Genomic DNA, 7164 nt, shown 5'->3' with positions numbered 1-7164 from the left:
GGGCGCGCGGGCGGCCGACGGGCTCGGGCGGGCCGAGCGCTGGCCCCGCGGGCCGCGGAGGACGCAGGGGAGAGAGAGGGCGACATGGCGCGTCGTGGTTGGCCGGCAGGCGGCGGCTGGACATGTCCGGTGGGGCGCGGACACATCCGGCGGCTGGAGGAGGAAGAAGCTAGGGTTAGGGTAGGATTTGACCGTGAATTTCGGGGGAGGGCTAGTTTTATAGGTAGAGGGAGCTAGGAGAGTCCAAATGAGGAGCGGTTTTCGGCCACGCGATCATGATCGAACGACCGAGAGCATGGAGGGGAGTTAGATAGGTTTTGGGCCACTTTGGAATGGGTGTTGGGCTACAAGGAGAAAGAGGCTTTTACGGTTACCCGGTTAACCGTTGGAATACCAAACGACCTCCAAATGGCACGAAACTTGACAGGCGGTCTACCGGTGCTATACCAAGGCTGCTTGGCAAACCTTGGGCCATTCCAAGAACGTTTAACACTCGCACACAACGAGAGACAAAAAGGGGAACGCCAGAGGGCACAGGAGTGCCGGATTGCAAAACGGACAACGGGGAAAATGCTCGGATGCATGAGACGAACACGTATGCAAAATGAAATTCACATGATGACCTGATAAAATGCAACACGCAAGCAAATGACATGGCAACGACGGCGAACAACTGGCAGACACCTGGCGCATCGGATCCGGGGCGTTACAACACTCCTCCACTAATAAGAGATCTCGTCCCGGGATCTTAGGACCGAGACGGAAAGGACAAGGAAAGAGGTGAAACAAGAACTCAAGAGAAGAAGCAAAGAATCGAGAGCACTCGAGAATAAGAGAGGAACGACGAGAATGACGAGAATCGAAAGCTCACGGAATCAGATAGACTATGAAACCACTCCGATTAAAACAAGATAAGAAACGAATAAGACTGAAAGGATTTAGGCGGCACTCCGGCTGAAAATGGAAGGAATAGAACACGAACTTCACAAGATGGGATGGCACTTGACGAGCTGAACAACGCAAAGCCTCCGAAAGAATTAAAAGAATGAAATGAACTTAGAAGGAAGGATTGAATGGAGTTGTTGGGAAAATCAACAACGAAAGAATAACCTTGTTGTGGAGTTATGGATAACCTCTCAAAATTTATGAGCTGATAACCGACCACAAACAGAAATGATTGGATAACTTAGAAGAACGAAGAAATGCAAAACTCCACTTCACAAGAATACGTAGAATTAATTGCACTTCGAGAAGCGAGAAGAAAAGATATTTGAACTCCACCAATAAAATCTTGATGAACTCTTGAAGAATGAATTAAATCATGAAGAACCACCATAAAGAACCCCGGTAACAAAAAGAATGACGAGATAAAATTGAAGGATGAAAGAATAAGATTAAAGCTTGCGATGATTTAGATGGAGGTTCCGACGAAATGGCCGAGGAGGTTGAACTCCGGAAAAGAAAAGATGAAGACACTTGGAACTAGAATTTATTCATGAAGAACAAACTCCGAAGGAAGGGATTACTCACTTGAATGAAATAAGAATAAGATTTATTGTATGCTTATCCTTCATCAAATTAAACTAATGACAAACAATGGATTTTTGCATATTACTTATTCTTCTTGAAAAAAATTGAGAAGTGACATATCGCAAACTTGAGAAGGTCTTCATGAACCACCGGTAGGATTGGAAAGATCAAATGAATCAAAATGATAATCAAAGAAAAGGAATCTTGAATGAACCACCATAAGAAATCAAAAATGACTGATGAAAGAGGATGAACCACCATGAAGAATTAGAAGAACAAATAAGCAAGAGGGGATTTGGATGCACAAGAACGAAGAGATGCCGAGCTGATTAAAGAACACTTGAGCGAAGCACCGGAATAATTGGATAACGGTGACTGGAATGATGGCCTCCGGTGAAAGAAACGGGAAAACAACTCCTGAAATACTCCGGATGGTTGAGAAAAGGAATATCTGACAAATGGAATAAATCAAGAGGATGATATGAAAAACTCTTCTTCGATCTTCAAATGTCAATGAGAAACAACACCAAGATAAATGAGGTACTCCGGTACAATGAAAGGTAAGAGGTTGAGCCAACAATGAAAAGAATTTGAACGAGATCTTGGAAAAGCATCTGACTGATGAAATACATTCTTACGTCAGACTTCGAAAAGAATTGAGAATAACTCTGGGGGAATTAGAAGAGTCAGGTAAGATCCTGGGAAAAGACCTGTGGGTTAGGGCCCACTAAAAGAAAACACCATTGGAAAGGATTGATGAAGCACCGGAACAATTGAAATATTTGAATGAGGTGACAACCTCGAATTAGTTCGAACACAGACGAATCTCCTGAGATGTCTTGAACACTCCGGAAGGATAAATTAGCGAGAGGCGAACGAGCAAGGAGAACACTTGATCCAAGGAAAAGAATGTGATCAACCCGAAAAAAGCTTGAATTCAGTCCACCGGTTTAGAGATGAAGAATGTCGAACGAAACGAGAATTCACCGGTTGAAATAACTAAGGGAAGACTGAAGAGGCTCCGTACGAATGAAATTGATTGTCGAGAGAGAGTCAGACTCAGGGAAGAAAAGGGTGGGAGGGCGGGAAAACAAAATCATCTTGGAATGGGAAATCGACGAATATCTTGAAGAGAAAACACCGGTTGAAATCATTGAGGAAAGAAAGCAAAGACTTCGCACGAGTAGGATGGATACTCGATTACGGACTCCGGTTCCGAGAAGAGAACAGGGAGGGCGGGTGGGAAAGAAAATAACTGAGGACAGAAAAACAACTTCATTGGGAGCAGACTGAGGATTGAACTCAAAGATGAAGAAGCTCGAGTCAACTTGACGAGAAATGCACCGGATAAAAAGAGTTGAGAACCAACGATCGAAAACTAACCACGTGATCCTAAAGAAAAATTTGAAGGGGAATAGAAGTAATTCAAAACACCTACGTCAAGATTCCTTACCAGAGCGACGAAGGGGCTGAGGAGTAAAAAGAATTCCTACTCTCCGATATAACTAGACTCAGAAAACACTTTTCATCTAGACTCAACAACGGCCAAACTACACGATCAATCAAGGGGGCTCCTAGGGTCGGTCGAGGCTCTGATACCAACTTGTCACGCCCAATATGCGACCCTATCCAAAAGGAACTCGAAGGTCCCACCAAGGATAGACCCGCATATTGAAACACTTTTGCAAGGTGGATATCACTACATCAACATTACATAATAGATGGGGATACATACAAGAGGCATACAATGCCACATGAATACAACATCACAATACATAAGAGCATCATGCGACTACGGATGAAACACAAACAGAAACTCAAATGACATCCACCCTGCTAGCCCAGGCTGCCGACCTGGAACCTATCCATGATCGAAGAAGAAGCAGAAGAAGAACTCCAATACAAGCAAACATTGCTCTCGCGTCATGATCATCGCATAACCTGAACCTGCAACTGTTGTTGTAGTAATCTTTGAGCCACGAGGACTCAGCAATCCCATTACCATGGGTATCAAGACTAGCAAAGCTTAAAGGAAAGGAAGGGGTAAAGTGGTGAGGCTGCAGCAGCGACTAAGCATGATATGGTGGCTAACATACGCAAATAAGAGCGAGAAGAGAACAAGCGGAACGGTCGTCAACTAGTAATGATCAAGAAGTGATCCTGAACTCCTACTTATGTCAAACATAACCCAGAAACCGTGTTCACTTCCCGGACTCCGCCGAAAAGAGACCATCACGGCTACACACGCGGTTGATGCGTTTTAATTCGGATCTGGTGTCAAGTTATCTACAACCGGACATTAACAAATTCCCATCTGCCTATAACAGTAGGCACGGCTTTCGAAAGATTATACCCTGCAGGGGTGTCCCAACTTAGCCCATGACAAGCTCCCGCGATCAACGAAGGAATAGACCTTCTCCCAGGAAGACCCGATCATACTCGGAATCCCGGTTTACAAGACATTTCGACAATGGTAAAACAAGACCAGCAAGACCGCCCGATGCGCCGACAATGCCGATAGGAGCTGCACATATCTCGTTCTCAGGGCAACACCGGATGAACACTACGTACAACTAAAACCAACCCTCTAGTTTCCCAAGGTGGCGTTGTAAGTGGCTCTGGTTCGGACCAACACTTAGACAAGCACTGGCCCGGGGGGGCTATAATAAAGATGACCCTCGAGAGAGCGACTCCCAAGTGAAAAGTAGGTGGTGGTGAGGCAAATGGTAAAACCAAGGTTGGGCCTTGCTGGAGGAGTTTTATTCAAAGCGAACTGTCGAGGGGGTCCCATAAATCACCCGACCGCGTAAGGAACGCAAAATCCGGGAACATAACACCGGTATGACGAAAACTAGGGCGGCAAGAGTGGAACAAAACACCAGGAAAAAGGCCGAGTCTTCCACCCTTTACCAAATATATAGATGCATTAATGATATAAGAGATATTGTGATATCCCAGCCAAAATCCTGTCCACCATGAAGAAATCTTCAACTTCACCTGCAACTAACAATGCTATAAGAGGGGCTGAGAAAAGCGGTAACATAGCCAAGCAACAGTTTGCATAGGAAAGGTGTCAAAGGTTAGAGGTTCATGACAACATGGGATGGCTCGACAAACAGATGATAGGTAGCGCAGCAAAGCGATAGAACGAAGCAACTAGCATAGCAATGATAGTAGTGAGATCCAGGGTAGCGGTCATCTTGCCTGAAATCCCGCTAGGAAGAAGAACGAGTCCATGAAGAAGACGAACGGATGAAGCCGAACCAAGCATAGACGAACGAATCCTCACGATCGCAACGGAAACAGGAACTATCGAAAAGAAGCACACAACATAGTAAACACACCACACATGAACAAGGCATGATGCACAACAAGCATGATGCATGACAAATCTAGATGAGGCTACTCATGGCAAGAGATGATGCAAACAAGAGCAACACATCAAGGCAAGTTTAAATGAGGCCGGGAACAACATATAACAATTCCGGTAAGTCCTCCTATGCAAATTTCGAAGTTGGTCCAGATCTGTACAAACCTTACGTTCAAGAAGTTAGGATGCACCAAGATGATCTACACGAGATTCTAGTCAAGTTACATCTAAAGTTCATTTAGTTCGGAGCTACGGCCTAGAAGATGAGCAACACAAGTTAAACATGGCATTAATGCAAAATGCACCCAAACATCAAGCAAACACCTCAAAACAAGGATGCAACATGATAATATGAAACTACATGCAAAATCAAGCAAGTTTCATATAGAGCACACTCAAAACGGAGCAACGGTTCAACACACACACACTATACAAGTTATAAGGACAAGCTGTCCAAAACAGCAACTAGGCATATTGCAAGCATCAAAACAATATACTACAGCACCCCAACATGATAACAAAAGTCATGGACATGATGTACAGGTAATGCATTACAAAACATGAACACTGAGCTATCTCCAGAAATCACTAGAACATGCTCAAACACACATGGTAAGATTGCAAGTAACAACAATTCAGACTTTGCAGAAAATAACATCACGATGCAATGTTTAGAGCTATCAAACAACATGTTACAGGAACTTATCATGGAAAACAAAGGCATGGAATGAATCTACTAATTGCATATATCAAAAGACCCTTACTTACCATAAGCCAAAAAGGATCATAAAATATGATGGCACCCATGTAAACATGGCAAGTTATATTACAGATTCATACATGGCAGAAACAGAATTATGAAGGCATGTTCGTGAGCTTGTACCACTCACCACAGAGCAATATATAGCATGGCAAGGCAACCAATAGTAAGAAGGCATATTTGTGAAGCTAAGCATGGCAATAGCAAGTCCATAGGGTGCATGGATCACTAGGAAAAACACATGAGAACAACTGAACATAATGTTAACAGGCTGACAACAACATTATGAAGCAATTTTGGAGCAAGATATGAACAATCTACAGCAACCTATAAATTCAACCAGGGGCATGGATGGATATAGCATGACATGTAGAAAAAAACACATTTACTGAACATCTCCAGATTATGCATAGAATGATTTGTAGCAACATGTTTATATGGCATCACGAAATACCAGATTCAGCCTAGCAAAACAGCAACATCATGTACACTACTTAACAAGCTCGATACACTCACCACAAATCATTGCATGACAATATAAGCATAGCATCATCAAGAAGACATGTTTGTGGAACAAACTAAGTCAAGAACAAGTCCATAGCATGCAAGGATCAACTATAGCAAGCTTGGCCAAATTGAATAACATGTAAACAATCTGCCAGGAAACATTTTGAAGCAAAAGTAGAGCACGAAAATGACATGCTAGACTACTCCATAATTGCAAACAAGGGCATGAATGGATAGACAATAACCACATGTTCAAAACGCCCTTACTGAAGTATCTCAAAATATGCATGGATCTCTCTGTAGCATCAAGTTTACTTGGCATCAAAATAACAGCAGAAGAGGGACTAAAATCAGTAACATCACGATGTCTAGTTTGCATGCTTGTGCTAGTCACCACATTGATCACAAAAATACATGGATGGCACCACTGTAAAGAAGACATGACATAGATCAAAACACATGTAGACACTAACCTCATAGGATGCACACATCAATCATGGCAAAAATCACAAATGAGCTCGTTCTGTTAACAAACAGCAGAAAACATCATGAAGCACTTTTACAACAATGATTCAGGCATCAAGATGACCTCAAATGAATATGATGCAATGGAATGAAATGATGTACTCGTTGAGGCGAACAATTTGACATATTACACGCACGAAACGGAGTTACGAATGCAGAGATACAGCAGGACGAACATGGCATGAAAATTAATGCAGATACGGGGACTTAGAGAAAAATGGACCTCGGGGGGAAGTCAACGCGGCCGCGGATCTCGCCGGAGTTGGAGGAGACGGCGGCCGGAGTAGCGGGGAAGGCGAGGGAGAGCTCCCTCCGGCCGGATCTCGCCGGATCCGGACCGAAGCGGACGCGGGACGGCGCAGCAGGGCGGAGGGCGCGACAGGGAGGCGACGCGGAGGCGCGGCGGCGCGGCCGGCAAGGCGGCGGCGCTCAGCGCTGGCCGGAGGAGCGCGGCGGCTCCAGCGAGGGGCGG

Source organism: Triticum dicoccoides, chromosome 4B (genome assembly GCF_002162155.2).
Source record: "Triticum dicoccoides isolate Atlit2015 ecotype Zavitan chromosome 4B, WEW_v2.0, whole genome shotgun sequence".
Lineage (NCBI taxonomy): Eukaryota > Viridiplantae > Streptophyta > Magnoliopsida > Poales > Poaceae > Triticum > Triticum dicoccoides.
This window is presented reverse-complemented; position numbering follows the sequence as displayed.